Source organism: Trichosurus vulpecula, chromosome 2, assembly GCF_011100635.1.
Source record: "Trichosurus vulpecula isolate mTriVul1 chromosome 2, mTriVul1.pri, whole genome shotgun sequence".
Lineage (NCBI taxonomy): Eukaryota > Metazoa > Chordata > Mammalia > Diprotodontia > Phalangeridae > Trichosurus > Trichosurus vulpecula.
This window is the reverse complement of record NC_050574.1, coordinates 255950206-255967759: the sequence shown is the minus strand read 5'-3', so window position 1 is coordinate 255967759 and position 17554 is coordinate 255950206. Positions and strand designations below refer to the sequence as shown.

At 34.6% G+C, this 17554-nt stretch overlaps 1 pseudogene; it reads left to right on the top strand.

Moving 5' to 3' along the window:
- Positions 1–8525: 8525 nt before the first annotated feature.
- LOC118836956 lies at positions 8526–15115 on the top strand (annotated as a pseudogene).
- Positions 15116–17554: the final 2439 nt, after the last annotated feature.

Below are 17554 nucleotides of genomic sequence, written 5' to 3'. Positions count from 1 at the left end.
TTTGTTGAATGTAACCAAAAATGGTTTATTTCCTGAGGAAACCTATGAAATACAACAATAAACCAAGAGGGGAATCAAAACGCTCACCATGGGAGATATCTACATGAACATAGTCAATGATATGTTGTCATAGAAACTTATTGAGTTATATATCTAAATGGAAGGTTTTTTTGATGGCAACAATAGACCAAGTAATTTCCATCATAAATTACATAAAAAGTTAGCTTAAAGCAGCCTTAACTATGTGACCAATGCAGATGGGCCATTCAGTTTTAGATACACCTCACTGCAAGATTCAAAAAAGAAAAAAGAACAATAAATGCACTTAGTGAATACTAGAAATTACCTGCTGGTTAAAATTATAAATCAATACCTCACTACGTGCCATGGACTTAAAAATAACAAATCACCATACTAGAAATACAGACCTTGAAGAATCCTTGAGAAATCATCCAATGAATTGTACTAAAACTGGACAATTGTCACATACAAAACTGTGATATACAATCACCAGTATGTAATATTTACATAGCTGATTAAATTTAAAGCATTTAGGAACAGAAGAAATATATTATGACTACTGTCTTGTGAAATGATAATAATTATTATTACTATTATTGTGATAGTAATAATAATAATAATATTTATGTGGTGCCTACTATATTCCAGACACTATACTAAGCAATTTACACATATTTTTCCATTTATGCCTCATAACAATCCCACAAGGTAAGTGCTATGATGATCCATATTTCACAATTGAGGAAACTGAATCAAACATAGGCTAACTGATTTGATCAAGTTCACATAGACATTTGGCATCTGGGATGAGATTTGAACTAAAGTCTTCCTGACTCAATACCCAGTGCTCTAAATACTGCACTGCCTAGCTGCCTCATTGTCTGGAAGATGTTTCACTGAATCTATAGTAGTTCTGTCTATATTCCAAAATTATACATACATACAGGTATATATGCATTTATGCATGCATATATGTATACACACACACATATATAACGCATATGTATATAATCAACACATAAAAAGTTAGAACTACTTCTCTTTTTCCCTCCTTCTCCTTTTCTCCACTGTCCATAAAATTCATGAAAAAAATGAATCTATCACCAGTTATATATGGATGAATTTAATTACTTCTCACAGAAGTTGGCAAAGCTCAAGTGGTCCACCAATATTTTAGTATTGGCAAGAACAATACTGATGATCAAACAGGGGAAATTATCTTAAGCTTTTTATGAAATTAAAATTATACTTGATAATCTCTTTGTAATTATGAAAAGTCATAAGTTATTTTAAACTAATAAACATATTTTGAAATTCCAATTATTAAGAACATTTGCATTTGTCAAAGTCCTGAGAGTCTCTGTACTCTTTGATATTTTTCTAACTTGTGCAATACAAAACTGGGGATTATTCCTTTCCTTTGAGTCTTTTTTCAATCATCTATGGTTACCACATGCATAAGAAAATGTTGAAAGTAAAGCTAAGCTTTTTCAGCTGTACAAATTGTTCTTTTCTTTTTTTAGGATTGCAAAGTATAAAAATTTTCCAAAACAAACATCTGTTAAAAAAGCAATTTTGTTTAAATTTGGATAATTCGTTATACTTTAAGCAGATATCCACTTAAGTCTTACTAAATCAAGCTTCCAGCATTCAAAATTATTCAGGTTTCTCTCTTTATCAAAATAATTATACAATATGAAAAATAGCTCTAAAACAACTGTGATTTTTTGTTGTTGTTAAAACAATGAGTCTATCCCTCCTTATTTGATAAATAATGGCTATAAGGAAACCACGAATTTTAATAAATGGCTTATTTGGACAACTTGTGATTGAGAAACCTGATTTAGAGAGAACTGAGATCAACTTTGCATACCTTCTAAGGAATTATAAAGATGTCTGTGGTGAACATTGTACAGTTATAACTTCAATTTCTTTCTCTTAATGAGGAGTTCAAGATTAAAGTTGTTCTGGGGTGCTTCATCTCCTCCTAAAACAAATTGGAGTCTGTAAAAATCAATAAGAAACTCCAAGACAGTATTATGGGTAAAGTGCAGGCCAAAATTACTAAAGGCAAATTTTCTTATAGAGTTACTATTGAAGTAAGAAATAGTTTTATATATGTTTATTAGGAAAAGAGGGAAGAGCTCAGATTCTTCTGGGGTACGGTGTTGAATCAAATGACAAAGACTACAAAGCAAGGACATTGTACATACCTATCTCTATTTTTTCCCTTGGCTCTTAAGAAAGGTGATATCCATCAACCAATTAAGGTGCTCATGGGGAGATGGAAGAAGGGACAAGCAAAATGAAATAACTGATGGATCAAAGGTATTAAGAGCCTTAACTAAAGATTTTGCATCTAGAAGAAGCAGACCAGGAATCAAGTTATTGAGAAGATGTGTACTGATGGTTTCAAATCTCCACAAGTCAAATATCTTCTATAAGAAAACATGCAATATTATACAGTGAGATCTGAAACTCAGATTCCCAATGCAAAAACAGTGATGGAACTTTCTCATTATTAAGCAAAGAGAACAAAATAAGTTGGTAGCATAACTGGATATATAGTATATCTTTTACTTAGTAGAAAGTCAATGATACCTTTAAAGGCAAATAAATAGATATAATATGTTCACTCAGAAAAGTCTTTTCAGACTAGGATTATGAAAACAAAAAGAGGAAACTTAAGGTAGAGAAAATGTTGGAAAATGAATACTTCCAATTTATATTAGTGATGGGATGGGGAGCAGTGTTCAAGAAGCAGTGAGTTTTGTATTTTATTTTAATATTTCTTTGATTTACATGTAAATATTTTAAATGAGCAATATTAAAATTTTGAATTCCAAATTATCTTCCTCCCTTTCTCCCTTTCCTCTCTTTGTGAAGGCAAGCAATTTAATACAGGTTATACATGTGTAGTCATGCAAAACATGTTTCCATATTAGTCAAGTTGTAAAAGAAAACACAAACAACAAAAAAGACAGTTTTAAAAGCTATCCTTTGATTTGCATTCAGACTTAATCAGTTCTTTCTCTGGAGATGGATAACATTTTTTATCATGAGTCCTTCAGAATACCCTTAGATCATTGTACTGCTGAAAATAGCTGTCATTAAGAGTTGATCATCATATAATATTACTGTTACTGTGTACAATGTTCTCTTAATTCTGCTCAATTCACTTTGTATCTTGAGTCCAGGTTTTTATTAACGCATCCTGTAGAAACATTATTTTTAAGACTAGATATTTATAATTGTTTGGCAAATGTGAGTCAGTCAATAAATATTTATTAAACATCTTCTATGTGCCAAGCACTGTGGTAAATGTTACAGATATAAAAGAAAGCAAGAGACAGCTAATTAAAATACATAAGAAAGGAAATGATATCTTGCTAAAAGGTACCACAGACAATGAAGTAATATCAATACTGAAAGTATATGCACCAAGTGGTATAGCATCCAAGTTCTTAAAGGACCAACCAAGAGATAGAGAGCATCACTAAATGTAAAATGGATCATTTTGATTATATTAGATAGAAAAATTTTTGTACAAACAAAACCAATGCAACCAAGATTAGAAGAAAAGCAGAAAAGCGGAAAACCATCCTTGTAGCAAGTCTCTCTGATAAAGGCCTACTTTTTCAAATATATAGTAATTTGAATCAAATTTTTAAGAATACAAGCCATTCCCCCTTTGATCACTGGTCAAAGGACATAAACAGGCAGTTTTCAGAAGACGAAGTCAAAGCTCTTTATACACATATGAAGAAGTGCTGTAAATCACTTTTAATGAGAGAAACACAAAATAAAACAACTCAGAAATACCACCTCACACCAATCTGATTGGCGAGTATGACAAAAAAGGAAAATGATAAATGTTGTAGAGGATGCGACAAAATTAGGACACTAGTGCACTAGTGCAGTTGTAAACTGATCCAACCATTCTGGAGAGTAATCTGGAACTGTGCCCAAAGGGCAACCAAACTATACATACTCTTTCATGCATCTATACCACTACTAGGTCTGTATCCTGAAGAGATCATAAAAAAGGGAAAAGTATCTACAGGTTCAAAAGCATTTATAGTTGCCCTTTTCATGGTGACAAAATATTGGAAATTGAGGGGATGCCCATCAATTGGTGAATGGCTGAACAAGGTATGGCATATGAATGTAATGGAATAATTTTGTAATAAGAAATGATGAAGAGGCAGATTTCAGAAAAACCTGGAAAGACTTGTATGAACTGATAAAAAGTTAAATGAGGAGATTCAGGAAAACACTACACACAGTATCAGCAATGTTGTGTGATGATCAGCTATGAATGACTCAACTCTTCTCAGCAACACAATGATTCATAACAAGTATAATGGACTCATAAAGGAAAATGCTATCCACATTCAAATGAAGAACTGATGGACAGAGGATTCTGGGAAGATGGAGAAGTAGGTCAGAAAATTCCAGGCTCTCAAGATTTTCCCCCACAAAAAGATAAAATAACACCTTAGGGCAAACGAAGTACAGTGTGTGGTAAAAAGAAGTAAGAGTAGGGGCACAACAAGGGTCTTCCTGGGACAATTTGTGAAGATCAAAAGAAAAATCCCAGGACAAGGTTTGGTTCCTATGAAGAATAAACATCTCCAGGCTAGGGACCCCATTAACAACAAACAGCAAGCTGCATAAACAAGTGGCAAACCCTGGGGTTATTTGGTTTGGGAGGCTGCCTCTGCCCCAGAACTTTTACCTCTGCTGCCTGCCCCCATAGTGAGTGGAGTTGGGTGTCTGAGCCTGGGAAGATCATTTGAACCTCTGTTGACAATGCCAGACCCAGCACTGCAGGGGCAATAAGGAACCAGCACAAGCCTGGTGAGTGCAGAAGCAGTAAAGCAGAAAACGACTGTCTGTGGGCACTTACAGGCGGTTGGAGGTTTGGCTTTGGTTCCAGGCTAGAGCAGAGAACTGAAAATCTGGGGCAAGTGACACCATCCTCCATCCCCCAGGGCTAGAGATGATTATGCTATTACCACAAAAAATGCACAGAAGAATCCAACCATAGAAAGCTTTTATGGGAATAGAGAAAACAGGGGTTCATCTTCAGAGGAGGTAAAGGAAGTAAAGAAACCCCAAAAGAGTAACATCAAACAGCCACCTGCCCAAAAAGATCTTAAAAGAAGACACTGAAGATCTTAAAAGAGGCTTTAAAAATCAAATGGCAGAATTGGAAGAAAAATTTCAAAAAAATGAATAATCCAAGAAAAACAAGAAGATTTTGAAAGGAAAGTCAACCAATTAGAAAACAAGGTCCAGAATCTTAAAGAAAAAATAGCACCTTGAAAATTAGAATTGAGCAAGGTGAAGCCAGCAAAATTATGAGATCAAGAAATAATTAAAATATGAATAATGAAAAAACAGAAGAGAAAGTGAAACATCTTATAAGAAAAACAACAGATCTGAAGAATAGATCAAGAAGAGAAAACATGAAAATAACCAGACTAACTGAAAGCTATGATCAAAAAAGGAATCTTGATACAATAATACAAGAAATAATTAAAGAAAATTGTCCTGAAGTATAAGAACAAGGGGGAAGTAGAAATAGGAAAAAAATCCATCAAGTACCACTTAAAAGAGATCTTATGAAGAAAACGCAAAGGTATATCATAGTCAAATTGTGAAATCCCCAGCTCAAGGATAAAACATTAAAAGCAACAAGAATAAAACAATTTAAATATGATGGTGCCACATTTAGAATTATACAAAACCTAGCAGTGGAGACCACAAATCTTGGAACACAATATATTAAAGAGCAAAAGAACTGGAGTTATGACCAAAGACATCGTACCTAGCAAAATTAAGGATAACCTTCAGTGAAAAAATGGACATTTGATCAACCAGCAGATTTCCAAGACTTTGTTAAAAAAAAAAAACCTGAACTTAACAGAAGATTTGACATACAAGAACCAACGGAACTATAAGGCACATACCAAAGACTGATTATAAGGGATTCATAAGGACAGACCTTTTACTTTTTATATATGTAAAGTGTAAACTGTATGTCTAAGATTTTTAATAGTAATTGGGTAGATCATAAGGAAGATTGTGGTAAATCTGAGGATGATATTAATTTAAAAAGTAAAACTACAATTGATATAGAGGAATTAGATGGGGGAGGAGGTTTGGTAGTTCTGATAACCTACTTTCATTGGAAATGGGTTTAAGAGGGAATGATACATTACATATACATATATATATATATATATATATATATACACACACACATATATGTGTGTGTATGTATATATGTACATTTTATGTGTATATATATATGTGTGTGTGTGTATATATTTAGAAGAGTATAAAAGTCTTCTAAATTCAGAGGAAATAAAATGCTAGGGGGATGGAGAGGGGTAAAAGGACAAGGGAGGGGTCTTTAGAGGGGAGGGTGAGAGAATAGGTAGAAGGATGTTTAGATTTATGGGAATGGGAGGATATGGGAGGGATCCTTGGAGGGGGTTAGGCAAGTAATAGGAGGGCAAGGTAATGAGTAGAAGTAAAGTAGAGGAGGTAAAAGGGATAGGAAAAAAGAGTTATGCACAAACATAAAAAAAATCAGGAGCTGAATTTGGGAAAGTATATGTCCGTGTATGTATATGCCTATACCTATAGAGAAACATATGCAAACTTAATTGTTGCCTTCTGGGGGTGGGAGAAGTGGGAAAAAAAGAACAAAATAAAAAAGTATTCAGCAGAGAACAAAAGAAAACTTAGAAGGAAGCAAAGAAAAGATGGACAGTTCTCAACAGAACGTGTATTATTTATCATAGAGGCTTTCTTGAAATGAAAATTTATTGTTATGTATTCTGAATCCTCTATGATGTTCTGCTATCCATATGGCATGCTTTTTTCTTACTTTGTTTTAAGTTCCAATATTTTAGATTATGATGTTTTTGTTTCTTTTTTTTATTCTGTATTTGTGTTCTGTTGTTTTAGTCCAAAATAAAATTCAAGCCAAACAAAACAAAACAAAAAGAACTGATGGACTCTGATTGCAGATTGAAGCATTATTTTTTTTTATTTCCTTTATTTTTTCATGTTTTCTTTTTCTTTTTGATCTGTTTCTTCTTTCACAATTATGACTAATATGGAAATTTCATTTACACAATAGCACATATATAACATGACAGCACATCAAATTGTCTACCATTTTAGGGAGGTGGGGAAAGGAGGGAGGGAGGGAGAGAATTTGGAACTCAAAATCTTGGAAAAATGAATGCTAAAATTTTCTTGACAGGTAATTTAGGAAAAAATAAAATACTATTAAAAAAGAATACAGTTTCAAATGGTAGTGAAAACATTCAAAACTCCAAGAATAAGAGAATCAAAATATGTACAAATGAAAGAGAATGAAGTGAGAGAGAAAAAAATGAATTCCCAATATATAAGAAAGAAGTAAAGAAGGCTGGGTGAAAGGAAATCCCACTGTAAAGGAGCAACAGAATCTCAGAGGAATTTTTTTCTGAAACCCAGGGGTTATATGTCATTGTAACTCCTATGGAGCAAATTGTTGTCATTTTTCTTGTTCAGTCATTCAGTCTTGTCCAACTCTTTGTGACTCCATGTGCTCACAGCATGCTAGGCCCTTCTATCCCCTACTATTGTTATGCCCTGCCCCGCCCCGCTCCAGTTTCTCCTTCTTGCCCCAGCTCACCCTACTGTTTTTACTCCCATCTCCATGGACCCCACTGTTTGTACTCCCATGTCCACGGACCCCGCTGTTTGTGTTCCCTTCTCCACGGAAATAATCCTGCCTCAGCTTGTCCCACTGTTTGTGTCCCCATCTCCGCGGAAATCTAATTGCATTCTTTCCCTTTAAATATTCTTTCTCTTCTCCAACTCAGGGCTGTTCGATTTGAGTAATTATTCCGAACAGTCGCACGCTTGAATAAATCCACATCCAAATTTATATACGGGTCTCGCTCGCTTTTTTTTTTCAGCTCAACACTATCTCCCAAAGTCTGTAAAGATGATCTTCATTGCTTCTATGACACCACCTATCCATCTCATCCTCTTTTGTTCTCTTCTCCTTTTACCTTCAATCCTTCCCAACATCAGGGTCTTTTCAATGTGTCCTATCTTCTCATTTTATGGCAAAAATATTTAAGCTTCTGCTTCATTATTTGTCCTGACAATGAATAATTTGAATTCATTTAAGTTTTTATTTAATTTATTCATATAATTTATAAATTAATTTAAGTATCATTTAAGTATTGAATGATTTGGTCTCCTTGCTGTCCAACAGACTGTTGAATGTCTTCTCCAGCACCATGATTTAAAATCAGTAATTCTGAAGTGCACGGCTTTTCTCACAGTCCAACTTTCAGAGCTATACATTACTCCTAGAAAAACCATACCTTTGACTATATAGGCCTTTGTCAACAAGGTGATTCTGTTTTTTGTATGCTATCTAAATTTGCCATAGCTCTCCTTCAAAGGATCAAGTGTCTTTTACGTTCATGGCTTCAGAGGTGTTTGTTGGTTTCTGTGATGATGAAATTGGCATTCCAGGAAGATTTAGGATGTTTTGTGATTGGCAGGTACTGCAGTCAGAGACCACCAGTCAGGAGGTTGTTGTACCACCCATAAGACCTCTATCTGTGACTGTCTAAGTTTGAGAATGCATTCGTCTCTGCACTAAAGTATAAATGTGACCAGTGCTCATGTAATTGAATTACAACTTCTTTGGTTCATAGATGAGTCAACAGAATTTTGAAGCTAGACGTGTTCTTTATATTCTCTTTTTAAAATTGTTCAGCCCAAGGCAGTCTCACTATTCAACAATTCAATTCAACAGATATCTAATGACAATCTCTTGTACTTCTAGCCCTATAGAAAGTCGGAAGTTGGGGTGGGTAGTTAACAAAAAATCTACATTAAACATAGTTTCAACTCTATAGAAATTTATGATGTAAAACATTTTTCAATTATCATTCACCACGCCAGGAATTATTCAGTACATAAATAGGGGTTTCAGGGAAAGGAAAAGGGTGACAGCATTTTGGGTATATATGCATATATGTGTGTTTTCCCATTCACCTAGATTAAATAAATGCACTACAGAGTATGATTTTATTATATCCAGGGGAGGTTAAAAGAATTTAATAAATGTGTGAAAAATGACAGTTTATGTTCACAATAGTTGAAAGAAATTGCAAGTCTTTCATATATCAGGTTAAGCTTTGATTTGGTGATATCTGTTAATATAATAAATATTGCAGAAATGAATAAATCGATCAAAAAGAATTTATGAAGCACCTAATTTGTTCAGAACTTGTGCTAAACATTTGGGATTCAGATAAAAGTGAAACAGACTCAGACTTCAAGGAGCTTACATTCTAATTGGAAAGAGGACATGAACAGAAAGAGGTCTATAGAAAAATATACAAATCAAATTCAGCGTTACTTTAGAGGAATAGGCACTAATTTCTGGGGCATTAGGAAAAGCTTCCTACAATAAGTTATGTGTTTTACACTTAAATGAGTTTTATACATATAACTTGGGTCCTAAAAATCATTGGTATAGGACTTGTCCTCATTGTTAGTGACCAATGCCCCACCTACCTACATGAGGGGTGGGGATGAGTTGGCAAGAAAGGAGAGAGAAGGGTTCTTCAGTCTTTTTTGAGTGTTCTTTGAGTCTCTGAATCCCTAGACTTCTGGCATTTTTGGCTTCTAGCTTCCTGAGGGAAGATGTATGATTTCAAGCCCACTTCAAGTTTCTGAAGGAAAAGCCTTGGGAAGAAGCCAACATAAGAAGAGTTGGCAGTCTCCATCAGGTCCCTATCACAACCTTCTTTGAGAATTTCCCCTTGGGTGAGATCTAGTATTCTTTTACTTGGTTAAGCTAATTTACCTAGTTCCCAATGGGAGAGCTTCTTCACTCTGTGTTGTCATAGAGAGAGAGAGAGAGAGAGAGAGAGAGAGAGAGAGAGAGAGAGAGAGAGAGAGATCTATAGATATATGGATATCTATATATCTAATATCTAGATATGGATATCTATCTATCTATATCTATCTATCTATTTATCTATATGCTTTCTCTGCTTTTTCTTTTGGCTCTCAACTTAGATAAATGTATTTATTTACTATCTCGTTAGTGTGTGTTCATTGTGGAACTGATATTAGTGGGAAGGGAGTCAAACTTCTTGCCTCCCTCATTATTCAAACAAAGATCAAAAGTTAGCTTGAACCAGAAAAAAAAAACATATCAGCAGACTAAAAAATGATTTAAGAGAGAAGAAAGATACAAATCTGGTCCAGTGTCTCTTCTCTCCGAGGAGAGAGTAGACAAACTTCTGACCCTGACCTCCTGCTTATCTTTCTGGTAGGAAAAGGTTAGTGAGGTAAGAGGCTAGAGTTGCCTCTTTTGTTGTTGTGAATTATATGTTCTAAATTCTATATGAAATTATTACAACCTGTATCTGTTACATTTCTTCAAATAATTTTCCATTTTCCAGCACCCTATTTGGATGGAAGTTAGTTTTAACTTACAACAGATTATTCTAATTGTTGTACTTCCAGCCTTAAACTAATTTTGATCTTTCTTCTAACATGGTAGCGGTCTGACTGATCACACAAATTGACTTATGAATGCATCCTCATTGCCAAAAAATTATTTCTTATAGTTAAAATACAATTTCATTTTTGTGATAGTATTCAGAGTTTACCATGTGCAGTACTTTTAAGTTATTTTCTTGAATAAGATATTCATGATATAAAAATATTAGACCTATAAACACATAGGACTGAGCATATTTTTTATTCCACAGGTTTTCTAGTTCCACAGAATTCATCACCAAGTAGCCACTACTACTACCACTACTACTACTACTACCACTACTACTACTACTACTACTTCTACTACTTAACATTTGTTACTTTTTTCCCCCTTCCACACATCTCTACCCTCAAAAGTCTACCCAACAGTATCAAGGTCTGGAATTTAAAGGTAATAAATTTTTTTTTTAAATTCTCTCTTGGACTTTAGGTTATAGAAACTAAGTTAATGCTATTTCTTAAACTAGAGAGATCAAGCCTGTCAATTGGTGCAATGTTTGTTTGGCTTTTTTAGCTATTCTTAAATAACCATCTTTCTAATTAAAAACCAATACAGACCTACCTGATTAACTCTATCTTCCCTGGCCTTTGTTTTCGAAGCAATCTTACTAGTTTTTAATTTTTAAAGTCTCCTTATATACCAGATCCTCTCTCAATCCTGGTCTTTGGGTAGATAAAAGATGCTGAGGTAGAATCAGGGTGTTGTAGGAATTTAGCTTCTAGGACCAAGAATATTGTAGAGCCATTTTGAACAGTATTTCTTCACCCTAACAAAAGTTTGTAAGTAAGAGGGAAAAAAAATCTTTTTCTGTGACAATGGATTGCTCTGACCTCTACAATCTCAGTGGAGAAATTTCATTATCTCAAGGGATTAGGACTAGTGGCTATAGAAAAGAAGAGTATGAAGAAGAGGGCGGGGGGAGAGGGAGAAAGGGGAAAGGAAAGAGAAAGAAAAAAAGTGAGAGAGAGAGAGAGAGAGAGAGGGAGGGAGAGGGAGAGAGATCCATTTTAAGTCAGGTTTTAAGAAGTAAAGAATTTTTAGAAATATTTCTACAGGGCTCTAAACTAAACTAAACACAAATGAGCAATGTAAAAAACTAAACTAAACTCATTCTCTAATTTTAGATACTTTTGAATTATTCAGTTTCTGTTTCTTTGTTTGGCTTGGGGAAGAGGGACATTCTATGTGGCATAGACCATAGGCACTTATAGACCTAAGATTGTTTGATAGGTTTTGTATAGCAACTGATTTAATACCATTTAGGCACTTAAAGATAATCTGATAGTTATTGTGGTATATAGTAGAAAGAATGCTTGATTTTTAATCAGGAGAACTAGTTTTGAATCACAGCTCTAGTACTTATTTGTTGAGTGACTTTCAGTAGGTCACAAGAATTCTTTGAGCCACATTTCCTTCCTCAAGAAAATGAATATGACATTTGAATGGCCAACTTGTCAGTTATATTATGAGGAAAGTACTTTGTTGACCTTAAAACACTGAAGAAATGTGAAGTGCTAGTGTTATTATTTTATTATATTATTTTTAGTTTTAAGAGTACCATAGCACCATAGGAGAGCAGTGTTTTTAAACTGGGAATTTCATTTCAGTGTGTAATTCCACCATACATGTATGAAAATTTCCTGAAGATCTGCCACTCCTTTGTAATACAGTCTTGAAGAGTTGCTTGGAGTATAAAAAGGTTAAGTTATTTACCTCAGGTCACACTACTCATTTGTGTCAGATCTCTTTGACACCAAAACTGACCCAGTATATTGTGCCACAAATTATTTCTTTTAAATTTAGGAATTTAAACTATTAATGCTTAAATGCTCCAGTATATAGATAATTCTGAAATATTTTGAATACTATCATTTATTTAATAACAAGAATAAATTTCCTACATAATGGAATGACACTTTGAATGTACCTTTATGTAAATTTTAAGACTGACAATTTTAACACTAGTTTCTAGTTTGAAATGTTCACCAAGTGACATGAAAGCAACTTGACAAGTGGATTTCTATGGGAAAAAATGGAACTTGATAAGCAAAATTAACGAAAAATATTGCAGTTCTTACAATTATTGAAATTAACACTTTATTTTTCAAAGATGCTTAACTGGTTGTTTTTAAGTGATAATGGTTGTGCATCTGTATCATTTGGGGCAGTGGGAGTGTTGGGGGTTCAGGTACATGTAGCAGAGTAGAGAGTTTATTTGAATTCATTTAACACCTGTAAAGGTTATAACAATTAACTAAAATGTGATTGAAAATCTTGAAGGTGCTATATTGGTAATAATCTATTTGCATCTAGCCTATATTTAGAAATCTCTAGTGGGTAATTTACATCTAACTGCATAGGTGAGCATCTCTTATAAATAACTGGGGGAAAAAAACCTATGCAAGAAGAAAGTTAGAAAGTCTGAGAGGTAGCACATTCAATATTACTTGCCAGTTGTAACAATTGGTACTTGCGTAAAGAAAAAAACTTTACTTTGAAGTCTTTAAAATGCATCTATGTTATTCCCTTTCATAAATTAATATAAATCATAAATGTATTCTGTATTACAGATCTAAATTAGTTCATCAGTTAAAGATTTAAATCAGTTCATCTTTCATAAACTACTTTACGAAATGCCAGACCTCTTCCCCCCCTTCAAAATGTACTTTCCAACAAATAACTGGATGATTTAATATTTTGATGAAATAGAAATCCTAACTTATTGCAGTAAATCATGAGGTGTTATGTGTCAAAAGAAAAACAACAACAACCTTCTTTGTTATAAAGTTTGACTAGGCTTTTATTCATGTAAAATTGGTACATGCCAGAAAATATAGCCTAGTAAATCATTCCTATGGCAACTGTGGCTTTGTTCATCAGGGCAGGGTTGCAAATTCTTTCTATCAATCACTCAACAATTTGTTTATTCTTTTGAACTTTTCTAGCTTTAATTCATACAGTACTTATTCTGTGATATAATTTTTTTATAGAAAAGTAAGCATCAGATGGTAGGTTGGTGGGGGAATGAGTGTTATAGCCCAAGTTAGTTCAAAGCACATCAGAATCAAGGTTTCCCACAATTAGATGAGATGGTGACATTTCACTTTAATTATAAATTTTTAAAAAATTGAATAAAGGTAGAATGCATTTTGGTAAGATGCAAATGCTGAATTTTCAAAGTATTTAAAATATATCACAAATTTAGGTAAAAAGCCGACCGATGTCAATTGACTTACTTTTAGAGTATCAGGGATGTTTCTGCTGTTATTTAATTCAAGTCTTAACAGAAATGAAGGTATTAGAGGAATGAATGGTGCATAGGGTTTCGGTTTTTAAGGCTTCCCACGGCTCTCTGGTCAGAACCTGGGAAAGAATCAACAGATATGTTATCGGTCTTGTGACCCCTGGAAAGGTACTTAACCTCTTAGTGCCCAAGGCAATTGCAGATCTGTATTAATGGAGGGAATTCCATCTTATATTTTACATTTACTTGTATGTGTTGGGGCATGCATGTGTATACATGTATGTATTTGCATACATGCATACATAAATTTCTTCTAGCAAAATACAAGTCCTTATAGGATATGATCTATTGCATTCTTATGAAACATTTTTGGCCCGTGGTCGCTCCCACCCCACTCTGCGTGTCTCTCTCATGGCCCTGCTGCCGCTGCCCCTCCTGCTGCGCCCCCCCCGCCCCACCGCCCTGCTGACACTGCACCCCGCCAGGGCAGCGGCCACGCGCACTTTCGGAGGCCTCCTGGAAGGAGGAATCGCCAGCCGGCTGGGCCCGCGCGACGCCCCCTCCTGCAGCAGCCCCGACCTCGCCTGGCCTATTCTTGTGCATGTGCAGGGGCAGTGGGGCATCCACTTCGAGGGCGACAAAGCCTTTGCGGAATTGCTAACAGATGAAATTAAAGAGGAGAGGAAAATCCAGAAAGACAAATCCCTCCCCAAGATGTCCGGACACTGGGAACTGGGCGTGCAAGGGACAGAAACCAAGTTGGTCCAGATATTTGCTGGCGAGAGGATCACGGTTACATTCAGTGTTAACCATGGTATCCCACGGACATTTGACGAAGACCCACCAGAGGGACAGAAAACCCAAGAACTGCAAGGGCCTGAACTTACCTCAACCCCGAACTTCATGGTGGAGGTTGTGATGAACGATACCAAGAAGTCCCTCGTGCTGGACTGCCCCTATCCAGAGGATGAGGTTGGTTAGAAAGAAGAGGATGAGAGAGGCATCTTCTCCATCCGGAGGTTAGCTTTCAGCCCGCCTCGGAATACGACTCGAAGGATACAAACTACACACTCAACACAGATTCCCTGGACTGGTCCCTGTACGACCACGTGATGGACTTTCTGGCTGACTGAGGGGTGGACAACACGTTTGCAGAAGAACTGATCTAGCTAAGCAGGGCCTTAGAGCACCAGAAGTAAATCAATTTTCTGGAAGACCTGAAAGCCTATGTCAAGGGTAAGTAGGAAGGCCCAAGCCGAGCCTGGGAGCCCCTGCTGTGCACCCAGAGCCCTTCCTACCGAAAGAACTGTTATCTAGAATCAATCGTGGACAAAGTGTCGTAAAATACCATCAGGTATAAATAATGTGCCCTAACCCTTTTATTTCCTTTGTCTGCTGGCATTTTTGTACACCACCGTAGAATAAAGAAAAATAAAATCCCTGGACCCCTCCAGAAGAAATAAAAATAAGAAAAATAGTTTTGTATTATGGAAAAATAAATTATGTCAAAAATAAATTATTTCAAAAATTATTTCAAAATTTGCATTATATTTCTAATCAGCATTAATATTTCAGATTTGAATATTAAATTAGGACATTTATTCAAAATTCATTATATGATTGACCTTTTAGTGTTGTGAAATTAAAATTTAAAAATCAGAAATATAAAAAAAGACATAGCTAAAAAGCAAGATGCCCATAGAGAATTTTATTTTGATAAAAATGGTGGAAACCATGTTAATATTATTGCGTAACTACGAAAAGATCCTTGTGTTGTTAAAAACAGACAAATGAGGGTTTTTCGTTTTGTCTTGTTTTGTTTTTAATCTCTGGTTTATTGAACCAGTGTGTCACACATGTGACTGATGTTTTTCCTTTAGGAGAACAACTCTCCTAATGCATTTCTCCATTTCTTGGCTACATGTGTTCCCACATTCATTCATTAGTTCAACAAATATTTATTGAAAGCTTCCTAAGTGCAAGGTGCTTCAAGGATAGCAAAAATTAATTACATGAGGTCCTTGTACTTCTAGGAGATTATGTTAATGGAGGATAGATGACATATAGACAAATAATCGTAATGAATTTTGACTCTAAAGTTAAAATGAAGAGTTGCATTGGAAGTTTAGATGAGGAGTAGTTGTTTACCCAGCATCATCCCTTCACTGTCTATCTCTATCTTGTGCAGTTTTTTCCTAATTCATGTCATATAAATTGTTTATGAATGGATAAGCAAAATCTCTATGGATTTAGATTTCTCCAAGTTCCTTGATCGCTTTGTGATGATGCGATGAGAAAGTTTTATTTTTTAAGGCATTGAGAAGTTGCTCTTCTCCATTATTGATCCTTTGAATCCTTTCATGTTGCTAAGACAAACTGCATTCACCATCCTCTTTTCTCTTACAATACAAAATAAGATTATTTCCCAATTTCTAAACTCGAGGAGAAAATATTTTGAAAAAGGTTGTTCTTCAGTGTATGGGAATGTGTGTATGTTTAGTTTATTGTTGATCAATTTTGGGAAATGCCAAATTGTTTCCAAAGCTTTTATTTACAGCATTTCTGCATTGATATGTCAATACAATAAAATATACCTACAATTTTAAAAAATGCTGATAAGATTGGGAACATCATAACTTATATTCCATATGAATAGAGAAGAGTTATTAAGTTCATTGGATGAATCTCCTCAAAAATGTCAAATGGAGATGGTATAGTTAGTTCAAGATTAGAATCCAGATATATATGTGTGTATATATATATATATGTATATGTATATATATACACACACACATATATGTGTATGTATGTGTATATATATATGTATGTATGTATAATGTGTGTGTGTATTTGTGCATGTATAAATCTGGGAGTCTGTGTGCTAAGACAGAGATAGAATTACTATCTGCTGAACAAAATTGCAAAACACTTTTTACACTGATAAAGATAGATCTAAACAACTGTTAAAGTATTAATTTCTCATGATTACATTGAGCTAATATAATAAAAATCAGAATTCTGCCCAACAAAAACAATCACAATCAAACTACCAAAAAACATTTTATAGAGCTGGAAGAAATAATAAGAAAATTCAGCTGGAGGAAAAAAGATTAAGAATATCTAAGAAATCAATGAAAAATAAAGAAAGAATACAGCCTAGCCGCATAAGATTTCAAATGATATTACAAAGGGATAATGGTCAAAATAATCTGTTATTGGGTAAGAAATATAGTGATTGATAGCAAGTGGAATTGATTAGGTACATAATATACAAAAATAAGTGACCATAGTAATTTTATGTTTCATAAATTGAAAAATTTACATTTTGGAGGCAAAAATCTCACTGATTGAGAAACATTGCTGAGAAAACTTGAAAGCAATATGACAGGAAAGAAGTATGCATAAGCCAACATCTTTAAATGCATACCAATTAAAGTTCAAAATATTTACATAATTTACATATAAAGAGTCATATCATAAGCAGATTAGAGGATTATGGAAAAAAAAATCTGTCAGATCTATGGATAACTGTATTGGCAACCAAAAATGGGCTCCTTAGCACTTAGTCAACAAGTGGCCTTGACTAGTTTGGCTTTTTCCCCTGAACTGAATGCTGTTTGTATGTTGGACTGGAGTAAGCTTGTCGGCCCCTTCACCTTGCTTCCCTTGCTTAAGCTGATGGA